The 25,619-nt window shown below is 54.6% G+C and overlaps 1 pseudogene; it reads left to right on the top strand.

The window, feature by feature from the left end:
* The window catches only part of LOC148218007 (uncharacterized), a 115,760-nt pseudogene that overhangs the window by 54,813 nt on the left and 35,328 nt on the right, over positions 1-25,619 (top strand).

The raw sequence follows: 25,619 nt of genomic DNA, 5'->3' as shown, positions 1-25,619 counted from the left end.
TCACACACTGGCCTGCCCGGGATTCCACTGTTGGAAAATATACCTTGTTTAAATTTTTAAAAGTTATTTCTCAACTCAGGCTTGTTTTGCCTTTGCACTGGGGAAAGAAATTTTAAAGAACTTTTTAAGGGGTGTTACACCAGTCAATAGGGATGAGTTTAACATGTCAACAGACTGGGAAGAGCCCAAAAGACACCCACAAAGAGAATGCCCATCAACAAAACCTCAACGAAACATCAGCAAATATCAAAGAACACCCACCCCAGACACTGCCCCCGGCATAGAGCATAGATGGAGACACCTGGTCTGGAAAAGGCTGAGAAGGAAATCCAGGAGTTCGGACCTAATTAACATCACAAGAGGAGAAATCCGGGTCTGCTAAGAAACAAAATACTAAGAACCACACAACTTTGATGTAATGAGGAATAGACGAGTGGATTTCTATGGGTTCAGGCTGTAAAACCTTTATGAAAATCTAGTAAAACTCACGTGTCATGGTATCATTTTCTTGGCACATCCGGGCTATGTGTGGATGAAATGATTTCTGTTGCACACCCCGACCAGAATCAAGTAAAACCTTGACTCTCTAACACTAAAGATATTATTGGAGAGTTTTGTTTTTCCTGCAGTTTAACTGACAAGATTACACCATTAGAAAAAAATTTCATAATAATCCCACATTTATATTATCAGTTAGGATTGGTCCAGGGTTGTGACAATTTTTACTCCCAGGAAAAGCAGAAAAAACTTGATTGCATTGGAATATTTTTGTACATATTTGCAGGAGGAACTTAATGATGGCAGAACGTCGGAATGGATTTTTGGATGCGCATCTTTTGGTTGCATTTGGCAAAACTAGAAGAGTATTAATGGCGAGACTTTAATGCATAACCAGTTAATACAAAATCGTTTAGAAAAAAAAGCAAAACAAAACAAAACAAAACAAGCAGGTTGTGGGGGTGCACATGTGAATCACCAAACGGCAGCTCTGGAAGAGAAGAATCAGTTCCAGGCAGCCGTGAGGGGAGCTTTAGAAATGCAAATTACCTGAAGCAAAGTGTGGACAATGCCCCAGGATCTTCTTGCCTGGGGAAGGAATTGGGCTGATTCCATCTGCCCCTCACCCCAAGCTCAGCCTGCTTGCACAGATGGAATTTGCACAACTAAAGGCAGAGCCCATAGTGACGATATCTGACTGCAACGGAAATTGGTTGAGCTGCAAAGGGAAACAGCAAATGATGAATGTCGGGAAAACTTCATGAAAAAAAAGTGTGGGGGGGAAATTCTCCCTCTCCCCAGAGCACTGAGGTGTTTTTGCTACTCCAGAGAAATGAGTTGGGAATCCAAACATTTTATCATTTCATAAGATAAAAGTGGTCAATTGATGTAGCCCTGGCTGGAAGGAGCACCCAAAAATGGGAAAAAGATGAACGGCCACCAGAACAAATCCTACAACACCATGGACCAACCCCTGGGATCTCTAACGAATTCATATCAGAAGACAGAAAATCCATCCGTAATTTGAGTGGCATAATTAGGTTAAAGAGTGTCCTCAAAATAATAACCAACCAGACAGCTCCAGCTCCTGAACTTCCTGACAAACAATCCACTGAAATGAGGAACGAGACATTTCACCATGGGATGGGATCAGATTATCTATTAACAGAAAAAAGTGGAGTTTGTGGAAAATTAAACTATTCAAATTGCTGTTTGCAAGCAGATGATAACCGAAAAGTAACAAAGGTAACAAAGGAAATAAGAAAGTAGCTCATGTACCAGTCCAAAGAGGGAAAGGATGGGAATGGGACACGTTTTCGTGGTTCCCTGGCAGACCATGGCTTAAACGAATGCTGCTGCTCCTCTGACGTGCTGCAGCAACTCTCAGCTTTTTACCATGCAAGACACCTTGCGTCAAAGAGGATGCAGGAAAAGAGATTGAGTCAATGGTAATTAAAAGTTTGTAAAGGCAATTCTTGAGAAAATGAGAAAAGGAGGGATTGAAAGCAGTAATATTATTATCGTAGTAGGAGCGAATATTAAGAGGGACATGCAGTAGGCGGATCGGGAAGTCTGAACCTTCCAAGTAGCTCAGCCAGAGGGGAAAGGGAGAGGGAGATGCAGACGGGAAAATGAGGATAAAAAGGAGGCTGCGTTTTAGAGACCGCATGGAAAATGCCGCATGGTGTCTCCCTTTATTCAGGAATAAAGTTAAGAGGAATGTTGAATTTGTCTTTACAAATGAGCTGTCGATCAGCCTGTAGATAAGGCTAGCACTGAGAGATAAAAGAAACAATGGGATGGATTCCACTAACTGATGAATGGAAATAGATATTGGCCTTTACAAACAAACTGTAGGGCTGCTGATAAATGAAATTGGATATCGAAAGATGAAAGAAGCAACGGGGGGAAAACTATGAATTCTATAAGAATTAAAAATTAAAAGGGAGGGTTATACATTAGAGGGGAATTTCAGGTATCAGGCGTTCTGGGAAGTCTGTGCCTCCCAAGTACCTCAGCCAATGGGGAAAGAGAGAGGGAAATGCGGCCGGGAAAATAGGATAAAAAGGCGGCTGCGTCCTCCAAAAATTTGAGAGATCCCAGGGGAATGTCCCATGGCCTCTCCCTTTATTCGAATAAAGCGAAAAGGACTCCTCTGTCTCCTTTTTGGACATAAACCGCTGGTGTTTGTGGATTAATTTTCCTGACAAAGTCACTTTTACAGGACTCCTCTGTCTCCTGCGGGCACACAAACCTCTGGCCACGGGAATTTTCCCGCACAGCCCCGGGCACAGGGCAGACACCTCTGTGCCACCCACAGCAACCGGGACGAGCCAGCGCTGCTCCGGCACCGGCTCCTGCCGAGGCCCCAGCGGGAAGGAGACCGCGGGCAGCCGCTCCCGCAGCGCCCTCAGCCCAGCGCCAACACGGGCCGGCACCGGCACAACCAACCCGCCAGAGCCCCCTGCCGCCCCCGAGGCCCGCAGCGAGCCCCGAGCCCCCGCACAACCGAGCGCGGCTCCCACCTGCGCTGGGGCCGCCTCCGAGCTCTGCCGCCGCCTCCCCGGGCTCCGGCCGCTGCCGCCGCTGCCGGGCCCGCACAGACGCTGCCACAATGGCGCCTTTGCTGCTCTGCCCAATCAGCGCGCGACAACCAGGAGTGACATTGGCACAATCAGCCAATGGCAGCGAGGGCCGGGCTCTGCACACGGCCCAGCCTCGGCCCGCGCTCTCAGGGCCCCCCGGGCTGTGGGAGGGCAAAGGCGGAGATGAGGAACAGCCCTGGAACGGGCCCGGGCCCGAGCCGCCATTGGCCTGGAAACACAAACAAAGTTCTCCGCAGCTCCCGGCACGCCTTTCCCAGCCCTGTGTGTTCGCTGCCTCCGGCTCAGCGGGAAGCCCTGGAGCCTCACTTCTCCTACCCCTAATTAGGAGCGTCTGTGCATGGCTTTGATTTCCCCCAAAACAGAAAACTGTCCCAAATTCATGGGGATGAATGGGGGAGGGGAGAAATTTCTGGCAGAAAACTCCAAAAACTCAGAGCAGGATAATGAGTAGTAAATGGAGACCCTTCAAACCAGGTTTCCCCCATTGTTCCTCTATTTTTCATTAAGCTTCCACAACATTCTTTGTTTGCTGTTTCCCTTTGCAGCTTAACCAATTTCTGTTGCAGTCAGATATCCTCACTATGGGCTCTGCCTTTAGTTGTGCAAATTCCATCTGTGCAAGCAGGCAGAGCTTGGGGTGAGGGGCAGATGGAATCAGCCAAATACCTCCCCCAGGTAAGAAGGCCCTGGGGCATTGTCTGCACTTTTCCTGAGCAATGTTAATTTGCATTTCTAAAGCTCCTCTGCTGGCTGCCTGGAATGGATGCCTTTGTGCCAGAGCAGCTATTAGGTGATTCACACGTGCAAGCTCACAATCAACGATTTTGTATTAACTATTTATGTGTTAAAGCCTTAAGATTAATACTCTTCTAAGTTTGCAAAATGCAACTTAAAGGTGAGCATTGAAAAACCCATTCGGAAATTCTGCCATCATTAAGAGTCAGCCACAAATATAGAGAAAAATATTCCAGTGCAAGCAAGTCTTTTCTACATCTTCTCCTAGGAGTAAAAATTACTTGTCACACCCCTGGTCCAAACCTAAATGATAAAATAAAAGTTGGATTAATATGAAAAAATTTTCTAATGGTGTAATCTTGTCACTGAAACTGCAGGAAAAACAAAAACTCTTCAATAATGTCTTTAGTGTTAGAGTCAAGGCATTACTTGATTCTGGTCAGGATGAGCAACAGAAATAATTTCATCCACGCATAGCCCAGGTGTGCAGAGAAAATCATTCCATGAGATGTGAATTTTACTAGATTTTTCCTAAACTTTTTACTGTCCGAACCCTATGAAATAGTGTTTATTGCTTCCAGGTTGTGTAGTTCTTAGTATTTGGTTTCCTATTGCAAATGGATTTCTCCTCTTTTGATGTTAATTAGATCCACATTCCTGGATTTCCTTCTCAGTCTTTTCCAGACCAGGTGTCTCCATCTGTGCCGGGGCAGTGTCTGGGGTGGGTGTTCCTTGATGTTTGCTGATGTTTCCTTGATGTTTTGTTGAATGTTGTTATCTTTGTGGGAATCTTTTGGGCTATTCCCAGTCTGTTGAGATGTTAAACTCATCTCTGTTGAGTGGTCTAACAGTCCATAAAAAATACCTTTTAAAATTTCTTTCCTGGGATAAGGACAAACCGAGACTGACTAGTAAAATGGAATGTAAAAAAAATTAAATTTTGTATATTTTCCAACAATGGAATCGCAGGCAGCCCAGTGTGTGAGTGTAATTGAGAGGCAGAGTCCTGGGTGGATGCTGTGAACAGCAAAGTGCCAAGGCAGGCTCTGTGCCAGCCCAGCTTCCTGTGGCAGAGATTTCACAAGAGACAGGATTCTGGCCACAGACTGCTTGAAATATACATCCCTTATCTCCAGCCCGCACTAGGTGGAGAATTCCCAGGGAAAGGAATTGCAAAGATCAATTCCAAGGGAGATAATTGAATATCTGCCCTGGCTCTGGCCAAAGGTTATAATGGCCGGATGCTTGGCCTTCAGCCAAGGGCACACACTGACTCAGAAAACACTTCCTAAATGCAGCAACATGTTGCATATTCATATCCCTTCATGCATTATTCTGAATCATTCTCCTCTGACCTGTAAATCATTATTTTTTCCTTCCCTGGGGTTCTGGTATCCCATAATCCACGAGTGTGAAGAAGTTCCTGATTATCTTTTTTACCATTCTCTGAGTTTGTTAGGCGAACAAAAGCTTTTTATATCAAAATGTTGTACTTCAAAAAAACATATTTATCACAACTATTTATAAGTTTTGTTAATTGCAGAACTAAAAGAAACTATATTCATACAGCAATGTTTTCCAGCATAGAGCATTCATTTTAACATTTTCAAAAAGCCAATAATATAATATGTACTTTCAACACACCTAGGATTCAAATTTATTTTCTGAGTCGGGAAGAGCCATAGGTGGGGCACCAATCATTTTGTTATTTTTCCTTTTCTCAGGTTTTTTTCCCTTTCTTCTTTCCATACCACAACATTGAGGCTATTGGGGTTTAGAAAGTGATACAATGTTATGAGTAGAACAGAGAATCCTCAGTCCAGGTCCTGCAATTTCCTATTAATGCTCACAATTCTTGCACCTCATTTTCAGTCCTGGATGATTTCTGAAATTCCCTAGACCCTCTCTAGGTCAATACACCACAAACCTACAGTCAAAATACGTCCCAAATATTTAACTGTTTTTAGAGCAATTGCTCTTTTTTTTTCAAATAATCAAAGATGCTTTTTAGCTTGAATATTAAGCCATTTCACAGAAGCTTCTTCTACCACTTCTTGTCCTCCTGATTGCAGCAAGTCATCCGCATCCTGCATTAACCCAATCCCTGGGGTGGGGTAAATTCTTGTGATATTTTCTGCAAGGCTTGCCCCAATAAGGCTGGTGCTTCCGTGGTGCATCCCTGCAGAAGGACCGTCCATGTCTTTTCCATTTTCCCTTCTACCTCTTGTTCCCACTCAAAGGCAAAATCCAGTTTACCATCCTGTGTGAGTGGGCATCCCCAGAAAGCATCTTTGCCATCAATGACTGAATGGTGGCAGTGTGAGGAGGGCACCTGGTTGAAGATGGTGTAAGGATGTGAGAGCCCCTGGGTGCTGGGGCCCCCTTGGGCCCTGGGGTTCATCCCTCAGGGGCTGTAGAAACTCTGCCATGGCCTTTGCCTTCCCCTTGGCCTTCTCCTCATCCCTTCTTGCATTCCCCTGCTGTGTCTTTGTGACCAAGTGCTCCAGGGGCTTCTTCTGCCCCTCCTGCAGCCCCCTCAGTGCCTGGGGGTGCTCATCCTCTGACAGCTGCTGAGCTTTCTGCTAAATCATTCCTTTCTGCAGTGACCCAAGGAAAATGCTTAAAAGCTGATCTCGATCCTCTCACGTCCAATCCCCATTTCCCAGCTGTTCCTTTGTGCTGCTGCTCCTTGTGCTGTGGCTGCCGTGGCCAGCCCGTATCCCAGAGCCGGTGCCTGTCCTGCCGCAGTGTCCAAACGCGGCCCCCCCGGCGGGCAGGGCCGGCAGCTCCACGGGGCCGGGCAGCGGCCGGGGCGTCCCGCAGCCTCCTGGGGGCCGGGGGCCACTGCCGGGCCTGCAATTGCCGGGGGGTGCTGGGCTCAGGCAGCGCCCGGCGCTGAGCCCCGGCTGCCCCACAGCCCCGGCCCGGCCCCGCAGCTCCCCACAGGCCCCCAGCCCGTGCTCCCGGTGCCGCCCCTCTGCGCCCGCTCCTGCCGCTGCCCAGCACAGAGAAACCCCCTGCAATCCTGACCTCCTTGTGTGCCTGTCCTGGCAACCGGGGATACAAAGGATCTGCAGCAGCTGGCAACTTCTGAGGATAAGAGCCTGCTGAAAAACATCCCCATCCTCAGTATTTTCCTCTTCCTCCTCTTTTCCATCATTCTTTGTCTTCCCACATAGATTCCTGCTGCTGCTGCTTCTTGCCTGAACCATATTCCCTGCACTTCTCATCACACTAACAGCATCCATCCCCTGTTGTCTAAATCCCTTCTGGACTTCCCTTATTGCTCCCCTGTGTCTCCCTGTCCTTGATTACCTCTGGGAGAATGGGCAAACTTCCTCAACATGCTTCCAAGGGATCATTCAGGGATATTTTGGGATCATCATCCCTTTTTCCGGGATCCCTTCCTGGCTTTCCCTTTCTATCTTCAATGGGTGCCCTGCCATGTTTAGTCCCCGAAGATCCCACTGTAGTCACTGCTGAGATTTTCAGTGCTCTCTGGCTGCCGACTGTTCCCAGCCCCCCTGATCTGTCACTCGTCTATCTCCTGGCCCCAGCGCCCCCCGGCAGGGGAATTTGGGGAGGTGGGAGGGGGGGAGCGCCAAGGCCGGGCCCCCCCGCGCTGTGGTGGCGGCAGCGGCTGCAGTGGGGAGCGAGTGCGGGCGGGAGCGGCCGAGAGCCCAGCGCTGCCCCAGCCCGAGCTGCCCCAGCTCCATCGCTGCCCCTGCGCTGGGATGCTGTGGGTTTGGGGGGAAGAGGGAGCCGGCAGTGGGTGCTGGGCCTGGGGGCAGCAGGAGAAGGGAAGGAGAAGCAGGGTTGAAGAACAAAATGGTCAAATAATGCATATGGGAGGAGCAGGTGGGATTGTGCATGAGAAGGAGGAATAGTAGGAGGAAGAGAAATGTGAGGAAAAGCAGGGACACAGGAGAAGGAGGAGCAGAAAAGAGAAGCAACACAAGTTTCCATCCCTCCCTCTATCTACAGCCTCACCCCTGCAGCCCCAAGTTCATTGCCCCCCTCCAAATGCAGCAGGTGACCAGAGAGGGGGATCTATGATTTTCTGAAGGGTCAATCTTGGTGTTTGAAAGCTTCATTGGGGTAAAAGTTGGTGCTTTATTTCTTTTGCTGGGACTGAATCTTTGTATTTCAAGGGGATTTTGGCTGAATCTTGCTTTGTGGGGCGTTTTTGATGTGTATCTTGAGGTTTGGAGGATTTTGGGGCTGAATCTTGGTGTTTCAGAGGTTCTTACAGACACAATATGGCCAATAATTTTCTGGGATGAACTTGGGCAAGGGGGAACAGCCAGCTCAAGGCACTTGGCTCTTGTTTTTTCCCCAAACCAGGATTTTTCATTCCCAAGGCGTTGGCAGATGGAGGAGGAGGAAAAGCCCCGGAGATCTCTCGCGAGGAGGGGCTGCAAACCCAGCCCAGGGAGCTGCGAAGAGGAAAGACCCTCCCTGAGCCGGGAAGGCGGCCGGAGATCCAGGCAGAGCTCAGAGCTGGTGGAGAAGCCTCCTGGAGGGGAGAAGCCCCACAAGTGCTTGGAATGTGGGAAGGGTTTCAGCTACAGGTGCAGGCTGATCGAACACCAGAGGATCCACACTGGGGAAAAGCCCCACAAGTGTGGAGAATGTGGGAAGGGTTTCAGCCATAGCTCCAGCCTGATCTCGCACCAGAGGATCCATGCTGCAGACCGGCCCTACACCTGCTTGGAATGTGGGAAGAGCTTTGGGTGGAGTTCTCACCTGAGAAGACACCAGCGCATCCACACTGGAGAGAGGCCCTACGAGTGTCCCAAGTGCGGGAAGAGGTTTCAGACCAGCTCCCATGTCCTTTTACATGAGCGGATTCACACAGAGGAGAGGCCCTTCCGCTGCCCCGACTGCAGGAAAGGCTTCAAGCAAAATGGCACCCTCACTGCCCACCGGCGCATCCACACTGGGGAGAGGCCCTACGAGTGTCCTGAGTGTGGGAAGAGCTTCTCACACAGCTCAACCTTGACCAAACACCAACGGAGGCTCCACTAAGGGAAGCCCTGTGAGTGCCCCGAGTGTGGGAAGAGCTTCGTGCTCTGCTCCAGCTCCATCCCACATGGGAGGATAGGTGTTGGATGATCCCCAGTGACCCCCGTTGGGCAGAGCCCTGGTGATCCGTGGTCCTGGTGATCCCTGATGGGTGGAGGGAAGGGGTTGGAGAGATTTCTTTCCCTTCTCCTTGTGCTGCTGTGATTTGGTTGGTAATAAATTCCCCCGCTGTGCCCAGGCTGGCTCTGTTGTTCCCGGGCCGGTGCTCGGGGCGGGATCTCTCCTGTTCCTTCTCTCAGCTCCCGGGCCTCTCCTCAGCCAATCAGAGAATGCGATGAAGAAGATTCAGCCAATCAGAGAGAGCAGCTGTGATTACTCACCTCTTGCCGGGCAGACCCGCAGCACCCAGTGTTCCCCACCTGGGCAGGGTCTGCAGCGGCTGCTGGGACAGGAGCTTTGTGGGCAGAGAAAAGGGGGTAACACTGAGCCAGGGTTCCCCAGGGGGAGCACACAGGCTCTGGAGGAGGGGGCACACGACTCGCTAGGACCCCCTCTCACCTTCTTGCACAGGTAGATGCCGAACTCCAGTGCCAGGAAGATGAAGCCCAGCACGGAGTCCCCCGTCCCCATCAGCACCTTGGTGTCGACGGTGTCTGGCAACATCTCTGGGGGTTCACAACGGTCAGAACCCCCCAAAATCTGTCACAGATACCCGAAACCCCTCTAAGCACCCTCCCAATTGCCTCCAGCCCAAGCAGGACCCCTTAAAATCTCCTCCCAGTCTCTTTCCAGCACAACCAGCCTCTGCTTTTCCATCCCTGATCTTCTTCCATCCCCTCCAGGCTCACTCAAATCCCTCCCAGTTACACCCAGCATCCCCAGACTCCCTCCCAGTGCCCACCAGGACCCCCGGAACCCCATCCCACCCTCCCCAACATCCTTCAGACTCCTTAGCCATTCTAGAACCCCCAGCCTTACTCCCAGTTTAAACCAGGCTATCTCAAACTCTCTCCCAGTTACTCCCAGCACACCTCAATTCCCCTACCAGCCCCCCCAATACCTTACTCACTCCCCCCACACTGTGGGGTCCGGGCCGTGCCCCAGTGCCGGCTCAGGGGGTGCTCCAGGCTGACGTGCTCCACCTGGAGCTGGAGCTGACCCCGTGCCGGGGGGGTTTCCAGCAGCACCAGGAGCTGGTAGAAATCCAGTCCCTATTGGGGACCAGGTTGGTGGCCACCACATGCCCTGAGAGCTCCTGCTGGAGCCACCTGGAACCATCTCAGCTGGATCTCGACAGGGTAGAAATCCATCACGGAGCAGAGCAGACAGCCGGGGCCGGGCTGGGAGATCGAGTGCCATGGTGAGATGGATACACGGGGGGACACTAGGAGAGAGTGAGGACACACTGGGATCAGCTGGGGGGAACTGGGAGAGGGCTGGTGTGGCACTGAGAGGGACTGGGAATGAAACTGGAGAGAATGGGGAAACATCGAGAGAGAGTGGAGTGGATTGGGGCAATGGGTGATAGGGTGGTGATTGGACTAAAAAAGGACTTGGAAATGGAATGGAATGGCTGTGGACTGAGAAGAATTTGGAGGGACTCTGGTGACACTGGGAAGGACTATGAGGATACTAGGAGAGACTGGGATGGACTGGAAGAGCCACTGGAGTCACTTGGGGTGAGGGGGCAGGAGGCCCCGGGGATGGGCACAAGAAGGGCTGACGTGTCTCGGGTGATTCCCAGGGAGGTTTTGAGGGGCTCCAGGGTCATTCCCAGGGCAGGGCCCGAGGGGACACGCTCTGCCCCACGCTCACCTCTGTGCTCCACGAGGAACAGGCTGGACAACTCGTAGTTGTGCCGGCAGTGCCTGTCCACCGCAGCCCGTCTGTACTCCATCCATTGCGGGTCGCTGTTCCAGTGCCTGGCAGCCTTGTCCCCAAAGGAGGTGTCCCCACGTGCAGCCCCACATCGCTGCCCAGGTGCAGGAACTGCTCCCGCTTGGAGATGTTCCTCTCCACGAACCTCAGCCGGTCGGTGCCGTGAATGAAGTGACACTCGGACTAAACCATCTCCTGGAACAGCGCTGTGTGTGCAGGACACAGGTCCGGGGGTGTCCCCCCAGCAGCCCCCCAGCAGCCCACAGTAGCCAAGAGCTCCGGGGCAACCCCGACCTTGCACCCCCAGTGCCCCACGGCCGCCATGGGACCCTTCATCCTGCAGTCCCAGTTCCTCTTTTCCACGCTTCTCCGTATTTTCCTCCCCCTTTCCCAACACTCCCCAGTCTCCAGCCCCCCCCCCCCATCATCTGTTTGGGGGTCCCACCTCCCCATTTCCCTTTCTCTCCCCACCGTCCCCACCACTTCCCTTCCCGCCTCTCCCGCTCACCCGAGAGCTCCGCGCCCCCAGCCCGGGGGGCTCCCAGTGGCACCAGTAGGGCCCCAGCTGCCCCACACGCCCCATGGCCAGCGCCGGGCAGGGTCTGACACCTCCCCCCTGCTGGAACCCTGGAAACTGAGGGGTTTGGGCTTTCTGTGCTGACAGGCACTGACCCCCTGGCAAACACTGCTTTTGACCTGACGCTGGGAAGAATGTTTCCAGAATTCAGTGATAGATCTGGGATCACTGGTGTGTTGTTGGAATAGAAATGTGCAGTGTCACACAGTGGAAAATTTAGAATTTGTGATTTTAGAATATAGTAATATATATTAAACAAGATGGAGATTTTAGGGCGGAGGTTTCTTTCTACTTCAATTTCTTCGCGGGTCTAGGTGGTACTTTTGTAATTAGATAGAAAATTCCACATTGCAGGTCATGGGTGATTGGTTCTTGGGCTATTATGGTGTCTTTTTTAAATTGGACTCATTGACCCTTAAAAACCCTTGTAGAGAGAGGTACGTCGCCATTTTTCGCCCGTTAGCTAGAAGTGCTGTAGAACTCACTGTAATATAGATAAGAATTAATAAACATCTGAGTCCGAACACGAAATACCGTGTCTAGAGCATTTAATCTCGACAATAGAAAAACAAAAAAGAAGATAAAACGCGATACCTCCCTCCCCAAATTCTCCTGGCGGGGGGCGCTGGGGGCGGGGCGCGGGTGGAGTCCAGGTGAGGAGCTCTGGGCGCTCTGGGACTGCCTGAGGAGTCATCAGCGCCGCGCGCTCTGATTGGCTCAATTATTTTGGTGCCTTCTCTGATTGGCTGAGGAGAGGCCCGGGAGTTGAGAGGAGGACCGGGAGAGATCCTGTCCCAGGCTAGCGGTGGAAGAACATCCAATTAACAAGGCATGCAGATCATTTCCCAGCGGTGCCCACACTCCTGTAGGAACTAAATGCACCGAGGATCTCACGAGGGTCACCAACTCTCTGGCGGCCAAATCCAGCCCTGCGCTCCCTGCGGGTGCGGGCACTCTGGGAAGGGCTCAGCTGCGGGTCAGATGGCCGGAGAGTGGCTTGGTGGTCACCTCGTGTGTGAGGCAGTGATGGGCTGGGGAGATGCGTGGACACTGCAGATAATCACTTCCAAGCAAAAATCATTCCAGGAAGGAGTAACAGCTTCAGACAGAGACCAAGTGTTGCCCCCAGGTGCTCCTGCCAACAGCCGCCTGCAGAAAGGAGCACACACACCAATGCACGTGGGCTTTGGCTGTCCTCTGGCAGAGAAGTCCCCAGGGGACACAGGTCTCTGTGGCAGGAGCAGGCACCAGCATTGGCAGGCCTTGGGGGCGGCAGGTCTCCTTTGGCAGGGACTCTGCCACACCTGCTGATTCCACTGCTCCCAGGGCTCAGAGCAGCATTCGTGCCCTGGGCCTTACGTCCCGTGTCTGTGTCACACTCCTGTGTGTGTGACGGCCACCCAGCACCGGGTCTTGTCCCAAAGAGGCCCCGGCAGCTGCTGTGGAAGGCCCCGATGCCCTTCCTGCTGCAGCTGCATCGGCAACCGTGGGGGCTCCTTCTGCTGCCCTGAGCAGGCAGAGCAGAGGAGCATCTGCTTGTTGTTTGAGCCATTCCTAAAATTCTTGTTGGGCCGTCCTCGAACCTTGGGGGAACGTCTTCCTTGCAAGCTGGGCTACTTTGGGGGGGGGGGGGGGGGGGTGTCCCCAGGGCACGTGGAGGTGTGTCCTAGGGCTCTTTGTGACACAGTGCACCGTGGTCACCGTGCAATAGGAAAGGGACAGAGCGTACAAGGGTGACCCTTTGTGACACGTCGTGACATAGGTGCTGGCGGTGACACGGCCACACCACAGTGCTCGGTGCACTCGTCGGGACAGGACGGAGAGAGCGGTGCTGTGAGGAGCCCCCACACAGCCAGCTTGTTCCCTACTGACCCGGAGCTTTTCCAAAGCGTTTCCTCTGCAGGTGGCCTCGAGGACAGACTGCAGGACACGGTGTCCTGTAGCCTTCCCAAGGCTTCTCTGTTGCAGCTGCCTACAAGGCACAACTGCAGCACTTGCCCATCTGGAGCTTTTCCAAGACATCTCTCCTGCAAGCAGTCCCAACTCCAAACAGTGACATGGAGCAGACACCACCCAGAGTGCCCAAGCTGGCCTGGGTGAAGGAGGAGGAGGAGGCTGCAGCTCCCTCAGCACAGCAGCCTGAAGAGCTGGAGCAGATCCAGCTGCTGCAGGAGGGTGAGTAGCAGAGCTGGGCCACAGGGCTGGTGCCTGCAGCCAGCTTAGCCCCATCCCATCCCATCCCATCCCATCCCATCCCATCCCATCCCATCCCATCCCATCCCATCCCATCCCATCCCATCCAACATGCCCATGGATAGGACAGAAGAGGAGCTGGGGCTGAACCCCCAGGCAGCCACACCCCATCCCTGGAGCATCCCAGGGCTGTCCCTGCCTGGGAATGCAGGGCTGGCCTGTGTTCTCCGGCCTCTCCCACAGCCCCTCAGCCCTGGCTGCGCTCGCTCTTTGCCAGGTGCCGCCATGGACCCGACACAAGAGCAGGACCCTGCCCGTGGCCGCTTCCGCAGAACAGCGCAGGTACTGCAGCCATCCCCACCTGGGCTGGGCCTGCTGTCACTGCTCAGCCCAGCACCGTGCTTGGAGCACTCCATGGATTCTCCCTCTCTTCCTGCCCTTCTCCTGCAGATGATCTATGAATTCATCATGTGCATTTGGCGGGAAGAGACCACCGGTGTGGGCACTGGGCTCTTGGCAAACTTTCCCCTCTTCACTGCTGAGACCGGGGCTGCCATGCTGGATTTGCTTGTGGAGAAGGGGGTCTCCAATCCAAAGCAAGTAAGCAGCCTGTGGCCAGGAATTGTGTGGCGCCTCAAGCCAGCTCTGCTGGGTTCCTTCAGTCTTTGAGGCCCAGACCAATAGGGTAGGAAGGGCAGCACTTCTATGGGGAAGCTGGGGAACCTGCTGCTTGGGCAGGTGTCCAAGTCTCCCCGGGCCTTCTGCAGGTGCCAGCCATGGTGAGGTACATCCACAAGTGGCTCACGGCCAATGAGTCTGCTGGGCACAGGCTGGACAAGGCCCTTCTGGAGCTGACCAGGGAATACCCCTGCGATGTGCTGATGACTCTCTTGCGCTGGGCCCCATCGGGTGACAGGTACGGCAGCCCCACCTGCCTTGAGGGTTTAGGGTTCCCCGGCCCCTTACCCTGTAGAGCCTGTCCCTGGTGACTGCCAGACAGGGGGACAGTTCCAGGAGCCTCTGGCTCCTCCGTTTGCCAGTGCTGCCATGTCAGCCCCTGAGCGTGCTGCCACGCTCCCTCCGCGCCCCTCAAGATGCCTGCACCCCCGTGGGCTGGCTGGGTGCTGCCAGCGAGGGCCGGTGGGCAGAGGCAGGGCTGACGGCCAGCGCGGGCCCCTGCAGCAGCCCAGGCCACAGTGCTGTGGCCCAGACCCCCCTGACACAGAGCTCTGACCCCACAGAGCTGCTACGGCCATGTGGGGAGTGATCATGTCCTCCACTGGGACTGCGGAGCCGGCGCTGCAGATACTCCTCAATGTGCTGAACGCCTGGCCAGTGGACAGTGTGTACACCTCCGATGGGGACAGCACAGGAGTCTTTGCCCTGGCTGTGAGTTCCTGCAACTGACCTTGGCTTGCCCCTAGGCCACCTCTCCAGCAGCTAGCTCTCTGTCCTCCCCCCAGCTGCATCTCTCTGCCTCAGGCACTGGGCTGAAACCTGCCTTAGGGGCAAGGTTCAGGGGCACCAGGCTGGGTGACCCCGAGGTGTCTCCCCGGCCTCTCCCTGGCATGCTCGGGCCCTGCCACACGGATGTCTTGGCACTGAGTGTTGTCTCTGGGTGGTTCATTTTTTGCAGGCAACCGTGACACTGTGGAGGGTCTTCAACCTGACCTGGTGCCCACCTATAGTGTTGGAGTATTTTCCCCGTCTCTTTCTGTGTCTGCTCTTCCAAGTTTACATCAGCGCACTGGATACGCCAGAGGAGGTTGATACCTTCTGGAAGGGGTGCCAGGAGCAACTGGGCCTTGCCACCAACCCCCAAAGGTGCTCCATCCCAGTCCTCCCAGTCTCCCCATCCCTTCCAAGGCAGGAGCCAGGGCTGCCAGCATGACCTGGGCTTTGCTCTGCACACAGGTTTGCAGTGCAGACCCTGAAGGTCCTGCTCTGCCGAGTGCAGTGTGAGCGTGTTGTGGTAGCCATGGAAGGCAAGGCTGGCTGGGACACGCTGCTCTGTACTGACACCCACCACTATGCAGTGGGACTCCTGGCCAGGTGAGACCCCCTTCTCCCTGCTGCCCCCGGCATTTGTGCCCAGGGTGCCCCACACAGTTCCCATGGGCATGGGTGAGAGGGCTTTGTCACAAAGAGACAGACGAGCAGACTGGAAAAGGCTGGCACAGGAGGGTGCCCGGGAACAGCCGCCTCCCAAAGCGCCCACGGGGGGCTTGGGAAAAGACCAGAGCTCTGTGAGTCAGTCCTGGGAGAGCTTTGCCCTCTCGGCTCAGGGGCAATGATGCCTTTTCCCCCCCACCAGGGAGATGCGCTGTGTCTCCATGATCTGGTGTTGCAGCTTCATCTCCTGCCTCTTGGAGCTCCTCATCCAAGACATTTCAGACTTGCAGCTGCCCGCCATGGCGTTCCTTGTGGAGGTGAGCCCCATGGGCAGCACAGCTGAGCTGCCTCCCACCTCTCTGCCCTCTCACAGCCGCAGCTGCCTGGGACGGTGCCCGTGCCCTGTGCTGCTGCCTTGGCTCAGCCCTGTGCAGTTCTGAGCTCCTGCCAGCTGGGCACCCCGGTCACTGCTTTGTGCCTTTCAGGTCCTGGACCTCCTGGACATCAAAGAATGGGGTGACAGCCTCCTGGAGATCATGGCAAGGCGCCTGCAGAGCACGTCCAGGGAGATGCGTCGCCTGGTGCTCAGAGGCCTCGTGCAGCTCAGCAAGGACCCCTCGATGGTGAGAAGACAGCAGCGGCTGAAGCTGTGCGGGCAGCGTGGGGCTGGGGAAAGCAGCCCCTTGGGCTTGGCTGGGCTTTGGGAGCTGTGGCAGCTGCTCCCAGCTCTCCTGCGTTGCTGTTCAGCTGCCCGAGTGCTTCAGGACAGGCCTTCGGCCCCTGGGCTCCATGGCAGCAACAGCAGCAGCGTGGGCTTGTCCTGCCTTGTCTTCCGTGCAGAACAGTAGAATGTACAGCCTGACAGAAAGCCTTGTGGACCTGTTGCGGGATGCAGATGAAGACATCGTTGAGATGACCGTCGCGGTGCTCAGCTTTCTGCTCTCGCACAGACACCTCGCAATACCCAGCCCCATCGCCCTGCGGCTGGCTGGCGCGCTCTGGCCACTGCTGGACAACGTAAGGCTCTGTGCCCCCAGCCACGGCCACTGGGTGCTGTCCCCAAGTGTGGGGCCCCATGGATTTTTGGGCCTGTGCACAGAGGGGCCTGGAGCAGCTGATGAGGAGGGCTTTTGCTTCCTTTCCAACAGGACAACCGCCATGTGCAGCTGCTCTCCATTCGCCTCTTCCAAGAGGTGATGAGGTTGGGAGCGGCCAAGGGTAAAAAGCCCCTCAAGATGCTTGTGAGCAAGAGCCTGCTGCCACTCTTCTTCAATTGCCACGATGAGAACATGCGTGTGGCAGAGGTGAGGACTCCTGGGCGCTGCTGTCCTCCTGGCAGGGGGCTCAGCTGTCTCCCTGCACCCGGGCACCTCATGGGCTCCAGCCTCCTCCTGGCCTTGGCACAGGGAGGCAGGTCCTGTGCCCTGGACTGCCGTGCCATCTCTGAGTCTCTGCTGCTCTGCAGGCCTCTTGTGAAACGCTGCTTTCTGCACTAAGCTTCCTGAAGAGGAGAGATCTTGAGCAGCTGCTGATGGCGGATCAGATGTGGAGGTTTGGCGAGTGCTTGGTAAGAACGCTGCTCCCTTCCCTGGGCTGCCCACGCGGGCTCTTCTCCAGGCTCCTCTGGCCCCAGGGCCGGAGCTGATGGAGCCCCGAGCTCCATCAAGCCCGCGCCTTGCCGGGCCCTCTGCCCCGCTCAGGGCTGTGCGGGCAGGGCAGGCCGGGGCCAAGGGACAGAGCCCGCGCCAACCCTTCCCTCCGTGCCCTGCCGCTCTCTCCAGCTGGCACAGGACAGGAGCCGAGCGGCCGAGCTGCTGCGCCAGGCGCTGCCGTACCTGCGGAGCCCACAGGAGCCCCTGCGAGAGGCGGCCGTCAGGTTTCTTGGTGAGCCACAAGCCCGGCTCCCTCCCCGCCCCGCCGCAGCTCGGCCCCAGCCCCGCCTGCTGCCCCGGCAGCGCCATCCGGGCCGGGGCTCTGGAGCCCCGCCTGCCCTCGGCGCCGCTGCCGCCCTCTCGCAGCCGTGTCCTTGGGCGTCAGGATGCGGCGAGGGCCGGGCCTGAGCCCTGCAGGGGAAGGCGCTGCTGTGGCCGCAGGGCTGGCAGCGCCGCTGCGGGGCAGCTGTGCGGCTGGGGCCGTGACAGGCTCTGTGTTGGCAGGGATGGCCGGGCGGTTCCTGAGAGAGCAGCAGCGAGAGTTGCAGCTCATGTGCAGGGGTGAGTGAGGCCAGCGGGCTGTCAGCGGGGGCCCGCGCTGGCAGCTGCGTTCCCTGCCCCGGCTGGGAGGGCTCTGCTCCCTGCGCGCACGAGGGGCGGCGTGGGCAGAGCACAGAGACCTTTCAGGGGCCTGCGGGAGGGACATTCGTGGCCAGCGCCTTCCAGCTGATCCTTGCTGTCTCCTGCTTCCTCCAGGCTATGGCAAGAGCTGCCGTGTGGGAGGGATGGGGCAGGAGGGTCTCCCCAGGTCCCTGCAGATGCAGGCTCTGACTGTGGCTCTGTTCCTCTCTCTTCCAGCCCTTCAGGACATGACAGATGACACCAGCCCTGCCATCTCATGCCTGGCTCTTCAGACTCTGTACATCAACAGAGTTGTACAGAGCATTCCCTCCTCCCGACTCCAGCAGATGCGAGATGGATTCCGCCGGTTCTGGAAGTCACGGCCTTCCCTGTGTCGCAGGGGCAGGTTGTCCTGTGTGAGCAGTGTGGAGAACTGATCTGGGAGGCTGCGTCTGCTGGGGCCACCTGAGCCTGCAGGGAACACCTCTGCTCTGCAAGCACTTTCTTTCTTCCCACTGTAGGATTAGTAAATTGCTGTTGTCATACACAGAGGTCCAGGAGCTTTCTTTTGGTGCCCAGAGTCTTCAGGCCAATGGGGAAGAGGGCAAAAAGGGTGCTTGTGCTCAGCAAGTTGGCCAAGCGTGCGGTGTGGAAGGGAAAGTGGCCAAAAGGCCCTTGGCCTTTGGTGGTTCTGTGGAAGCCTTAAGGCTTCTGACAGAGCGGGCGGGCAGAGGCCGGAGCTGCGGCGGGGATCCCTGAGAGACCGGTCCCTGGAGATGGCCAGCACCCCTCTGCCAGCCTGGAAGCGCCATCTGTGTCCTGCCCGTGTGTTGCTGGCTGGATTGCTGAGGGCTCTGAGGTGCCTCTTGATGCGGCTCCTCTGGAGCTCCTTCAGCAGCCAGGCAGGCCTGGGGGAGGCGTGGAGGGCACGGGACAGTGGGAGGCCATGAAGGGCTGCAGTGCTGCCAAGGCCTGCCCGGAGAAGGCAGTGGGAAGGCGTGAGGGGGATGCGTGTGGCGCTGGGTGGCGGGAGGCTGTGATGGGCCAGGAGGACTTGTGTGGATGGGTTGGTGGGAAGCCCTGAGGAACTGGGTGGCAGAGGCCATAAGCAGCCCCCAGACAGCCACCTTCTTCCTGCCAGCCGGCTGCTCTGGCGCTTCCCCGACGCGTCTCTGGTGCCCGTGGCAGAAGCCCTCGAGGCCTGGCCTCAGCAGGACGGTGGGGACAGCCCCGAGGTGCCCAGGCTGCTTGGCCAGGGACAAGGAGGGACAAGGAGGCCCTGCTGGAGCACGGCCACTGGCTGCTGCAGGCGAGGAGCAGTGGGAAGTGGCAGCGCTGGCGATCAGCCCGGGTCCCCAGAGCTGTCCAGGCCACTGTGCTGTGTGGCCAAGACTCCCCTGACACTGAGCTCGGGACCCACAGAGCTGCTGCCACCATGGCAAGAACGATGTCTCCTGGAGCTGGCCTGTGGAGCTCCTGCTGTCAACGTGGCTCTGGACACCAGAGAAAAATGACCAGAGTGTGCACAGGAACAGCAGCACCCAGAAGGCTTGTACCTCCTCAGGAAGACATGCACACCAGACAGGATGCCAAAAGAGGGGATGCTATGGGCACAATTTTTCGTGGCTTGGCAAAGGATGTAAGGGAAAGTGGTCACCATGGTTTTCTCTTGACTTGCCAGAATCACAGCAACGCTTGGCAGCTTCAGCTGCAGCCTGTCCCCCTGACTGACCTCAGCGGCTCTGCTCGAGGGCACACTCGCCTTCCAGAGTCGGCTGTCCCAAGGCAGCAGCGTTGGTGCCATCGTTAGAGACTCTGATGGGACACGAGCCCTTAGCTGCAGCTGCTGACACTCTCCTCCATTGTTATAGTTTTGACTTGTAAATTTAAATATACTCATTTTTCTGTTGTGAGACAGAACCAGGAGCAAAAGAGCAAGGCAGGCCTAAAACTTAAAAAAGGTATAAAAGACTTTATTAACTACACAAAGAAAGAGAAAGAAAAGCAAATTCAGAATAATATCTTCAGACCACTCCTTCCTTCCCTCTCCCAACCTTCATAACAACAAAACAAACATACAAAAAACTACTTCAGCCAGTTCCCAAGTTAAATAGTCCTTTTCAGCTCACTTTGGAGAGAGAAGTTTCCTCTTGTCAGGCCATAGGGACTTCACCACAAGAAGGGAAAAAACCAGTCCTCTCGTGGCTTCACTTTCACGATTTGCATCTGCCCAGGAAAAAACTTGCAAAGTCGTGAAGTTCCTCCCATCTTCACAGCTTTCCCAAAGCTGTGCTTATGGGCCATACTCATGGGGTATTTACTTTTAAGAATTAACTGTTCGAAACCAAACATTTTCTTCATCTCTCTTTCTCCCTGTTCATGCTCCATCACCAGAAAAAGAGATCCCCCCTTTTCTCCTCGGGGTGAAGGATTCTCAACACAGATGCCTTTGATTAACAATCTATCAAATGGAACATCTCCAACCTCCCCGTATCTTTCTCCATGGTTTATAGGAATATTCAGTACATCAGTTCATCCCTACAATCTTACAAAAGGATTTTCAGCCATCTTCACAGCATCTCCTCATTCTCCTTCCATCTAAAGAAACTTAGCTCTTGCTTCACTGACTTTGGAGCATCTCCTTTTTCCCCTCTCATATTCAAAGGAAAGCCGGAGGTCTGCAAAATCTTACCTGAGCACTAAAGAGTTAAAGTTTCACACAGAAGTCACGGCGCTGGGTGTGGGGGCGGCTGAGATGTTAATCAGCTTTTCTGGAGCTTGCTGCAGCCCCGCACTGCCCATGGCCACCCCTGCTTCCAGACAGGGCCCGGCTGCCTCCCCCAGGCCGTGCGGGGGCTGGGCGGGCTCGGCCCCTCCAAAGCTGCTCCGAGCCAGCAGCAGGAGCCGGGCCCCCCCAGAGCCGCGGGCTCGTAGGGGAGGAAGCCGGGCTAAGGTCTCATCAATGAGCCTTTCCTCCCCCCGGCCATCGGGTTCCCTGGTTTGCAAACGGGGCCCAGCGGCCTCCCGAGCTCCCCCCACATGGGAGGGAGCCCGGGCTGGGCCGTTGTTACCTGCTCAGCCACCGGAAATAAATGAGAGTTTTTTCCCGGGTTACCGCCTTCAAAATGTGTGCTCACCGAGCGAACTAACTTTCTCCAATTGGTTGTTCAGGCTGTCAATAACCAAACCAGCCTCCAATTGGTCCCATCAACTCCCAGAGGGAGTTCTCATAGAGAGAATTTCTCTCTTGAGTTTCTTCTCCCTAGGTGTAACTAGCACAGAAGCCGATATTAGGGAAGATCCTGCTGCTTTCCACCAGTTTTAGAGGGTCATAAACGCTTTGGGGGATTTCCCGGTTAGTTTAGTGGCAGATGTGACCCCTTTTTTGGGAGAATCCTGATGCTTTCCGCCAATTTTGGGGGTTCTAAACGCCTTGTGGTGGACTCACTTCCGTGGGTTCTGGTGCCGCCGGCCCACGCTTCCAACTGGTCCGGACTGGTGCTCCCAGTGCCGCGTGGGGCAGGGCCGCGGGGACCCCCCCAGGGCACAGCGCGGCTGCTTTGGGGCTGGCGGCACCGCCCGGCGCTGGGCATGGGGCGTGTCGGGGGAGCTGGGGCCCTACTGGTGCTACTGGTGCTGCTGGGAGCTCACCTGTCTGGGGGCCAGCGGGACTCGGGTGAACGTGTGTGCTCCCCCCGGGGACCCCCAGCCCGGTGTCACTCTGCCCCCGAACGGCTGCTCCCAGTATTCCCAATAAAGCTTCCTAGTTCGACTGGTCCTGTTTATTGGGGGCCAGTGGGGGAGGACTTGGAGGGACCCCGCAGGGGGAGCCATGATTGAGGGGGGGGGGGTCGCAGAACTGGCCCCAGCATGCATCAGGAATGGGGACCCCCAGGAATGGTCGTGTCCCCCTCTTCTCACCCTGCTCTGGGGGACCTTGGGGGGACCTTGAACCCCAACACGGCACCACCCCAACCCCAAAGGTGCCAGGACCTGAATAAACAAACAGGGGAATTAGGGGAGGGGGTGCATGGGGGGGGTGCCCAGGCTGGCCCAAGAGCCCAGCGCTGCCCCAGCCCGACCTGCCCTGGCTCCATCCCAGCTCCTACCACAGGATGTGATGGTGTTGGGAAAACAGGGGGGTGAAGGGTGGGTGCTGGGCCCAGGGAGAGCAGGAAAAGGGATGGAGGCAGAGGAGGGCTGAGGAAGGACTGGGAGAAGGACTGGAGAGGAGGCAGGACTAGAAAGGAGGAGGAGTGGGACATCTCTCAATGCAATTTGGCGGTCCCAGGGCCCTGACCAATTCTTTAGGGGTACCAGCCCCCTCTTTTCCCATGCTCTTCCAGCCCTTTTCCACTGTCCCCCACTCAACCACCCCTGACCTCATGCTTCTTTTTGAAAGAGGTTTCCAGGTCCCTGCTGCTCACTCTCGGGGTCCTATCCCTCTTTTCCTCAATACGGGCAGCTCCTCAAAGATTCTTTCTAGTGGAATCCCAGTTTTGGGATTTTTGGTGCGCAGTTCTGGAAGGGGACAGTTCTGTCTGGCTTTCCCGTCCCGGTTGTGGCCTCTCACCTGCCCCTGACAACCTGGGGGTGCTGGGATTTCCCTGCTGGGGACAAGGACGTTCATTCCCTTCCAGGAGCCCAATGCCCGGCTGGGGCTCCAGGGCAGGGGGTCCTTGAGCAGCTGCCCCAGAACCTCCGCCAGGGTCTCCCAGCGCAGCCGGAGCCGCTCGGCCTGGGGTCCCCAAAGGCCTCAGCGAGCCCCAAGTCCCTGCCAGGAACCCTCAACTCCCTCCAAGCCAGCATCCCCCACAGCCCCTGCAAGTTCCCCCCATGGCACCGGCCGTGGCCGTGTCCCCACATGTCACTGGCCATGTCCCACCATGTCCTCACCCATGGCTGTGTCCCCACCATGTCTCCATCCCTGTCACTGTCCCCCACATCTCCATCCATGCCTGTGTCCCCCCATGTCCCCACGAATGGCCACATCCCCCTCCATGTCCATGTGTCCCCATGTCACTCTCCATGTCTGTGTCCCCCCATGTCATTGTCCCCCCATGTCCCCACCCATGTCTCAGTTCAGTGTCTTTATTTTTAGACAGTGTTGGATGTTTTAAAGGGATGAAGAGAAATGAAAAGCAAATCAAGGCCAAAATAAAAGAATTTCTGTGTCTGTGTGAGCTGAGGATCCACGTGCTTGGGAGGGAGGGAAGAACATTTTTGGAGGAGTTTCCACCCCACTGTCTCCAAAATCTTGGTCTTTGCCCCAGTCCATCACCATTTGGCTGCAGAAGACACCCGTGGGTAATAGGAAATCAAAATCCTGGAATCACTGAGGTTTGATGTAGTGGTTTTGGTTTATTCATTTGAAACTTTTTTTGTGGTGAGAGAGGATTAAGAAGTAGACGAAAAACAGGTTTAACATTAAATGGTATAAAGAGAAAATTTATTACTAGAAACTATAAGAAATATAAACTTAGAATAAAACTTGAGACAACTTTTTTTTCTTCCACACATTTTTTTTTTTAATACTGAAAACATACAAAAGCTATTCAGGTAGTTTACCATCTTTAAAATAGTTTTTTACTAATTTAATTCAAAGAGGAGACTTTTTTTCAGTCTATGGAGGTTTCTTCATAACAAACAGTTTTCTTGTTGTTTGGATGTTACAGTGATTAAGGTAATGGAAATCTTATTACTATCTAAAAACCCTTTTTTCAGACTAACAGTTTTTCTCACAACTTTTATTACGGACTATATTAATTTATGACGCAGTCTTTAAGGATTATAACAGATTAAACAAAAACTTACTTTATTTTTGAGAACAGAGGGGTTTTTTTCTTTTTTTTTTTTCTGTGGAACACCAGGGAGATTTTCATTATTTAAACTTAGGAGATTACAGCAATTTTAACGTGTTTAGTTTAATATTACAGCCTTTGATTATATTTACAGTTAGAATAGTCATATTCCGTTCGTAATATTTTTATGTGTTATAGAGGAAACATGAGGTTTTTCGCCATATCATAAAAAAAGAGAAATTATAGTTCTTTGGGATTTGACATTTCTTTTTGTTTGATTTTGATGTTTTTATATTGTTTCTGTGTGGTTTTTGTTTGGTTTTTTTTAAGGAGAGACAGAATAAAGCATCTGTGAAGCTTCATTCTGGGCATTGAAAGAGTTAATGCTTTGCCCAGGGGGCAGCAGAGGTTTTTGTGGTTTTTTCCAGGTGGGGCAGTTGGAGTTATTTAGGATAAAGAGTCTTTCAAGGCCACACTGGGGGCTGGGTGAGGACTGTAGGGTTTAGTCAGAGGAGCCGTGATGAGTTTCTGGTTTCATGGCTGTTCTCCGGCGCCCGCTGCACTCAATTCCAGCCACGGGCCGGGGGTTCTTCCTCCACCCTGCCCAGCAGGGCACCACCAGAAGAGAGGATTGAACACAGAAGATTTTCTGGGGTTGAATGGCAACAAATCCATTCTCCCCAAGGAATTGCCAAGGTTGGTTTGCATCCTGATGGACTTTGCTGTCCCTGCATTCATCCAGGTGCACACAGGGAGACAGGAAGATGTGGAGCCCCCCCAGCCAGGTGTCTTCCCAACACGGATCACCAGGACCACGGATCACCAGGGCTCTGCCCAACGGGGGTCACTGGGGATCATCCAACACCGATCCTCCCATGGGGGATGGAGCTGGAGCAGACCAAGAAGCTCTTCCCACACTCGGGGCACTCACAGGGCTTCCCTTAGTGGTGCCTACGTTGGTGTTGGGTCAAGTGAGAGCTCTGTGAGAAGCTCTTCCCACATTCAGGACACTCGTAGGGCCTCTCCCCAGTGTGGATGCGCTGGTGTTTCTTCAGGTCAGAGCTCCAGCCAAAGCTCTTCCCACATTCCAAGCAGGTGTAGGGCCGTTCCCCTGTGTGGATCACCTGGTGCTGCATCAGAGTTGAAATAGTCCTGAAGCTCTTCCCACATTCCCCACACTCGTAGGGCTTTTCCCCAGTGTGGATCCTCTGGTGTTCGATCAGCCTGCACCTGTAGCTGAAACCCTTCCCACATTCCAAGCACTTGTGGGGCTTCTCCCCTCCAGGAGGCTTCTCCACCAGCTCTGAGCTCTGCCTGGATCTCCGGCCGCCTTTCCTCCTCGCAGCTCCCCGGGCTGGATTTGCAGCCCCTCTTCCTGTGGGATCCCTGGGACTTGTCCTCCTCCTCCATCCATCCACGACTTGGGAATGACAAATCCTGGTTTGGAGGAAAACACAAGAGAGCACCATGGGCTGAGGGTTTCTCCTGCCAAAGTGCAACTCAGGAAGTCATTGGGCATCTTGTGTCTATAAGAACCTCCAAAACACAATAATTCAGCACAAAAATTATCCAAACATCAAGACACAGATCAAAAACTCCCCAAAAAGCAAGTTTCAGCCCAAATCCCTTCCAAAATATAAAGATTCAGCCTCTGCAAAAAATCAAAGCACCAACATTTAGCCCAATAAAGCTCACAAACAGCAAGATTCACCCCTGTGAAAATCATGGATTGTCCTGTTCAGTCACCTGCTGCATGTGGGAGGAGCAAGGGACTGGGGCAGAGGCAGCAGATACAGGGAGGAGTGGAACATTGTGCTGCTGCCCATTTCTGACCCTCTTGTGGTGTCCCTACTCTTCCCCAAACTCCTTCCTCTTCCTCCCATTATTCCTCTTTCTCCTGCACAATCCCACATTCTCCTCC

This window comes from Sturnus vulgaris, unplaced genomic scaffold (genome assembly GCF_052056855.1).
Source record: "Sturnus vulgaris isolate bStuVul1 unplaced genomic scaffold, bStuVul1.hap1 Scaffold_195, whole genome shotgun sequence".
Taxonomy (NCBI): domain Eukaryota; kingdom Metazoa; phylum Chordata; class Aves; order Passeriformes; family Sturnidae; genus Sturnus; species Sturnus vulgaris.
This window is presented reverse-complemented; position numbering and strand designations above follow the sequence as displayed.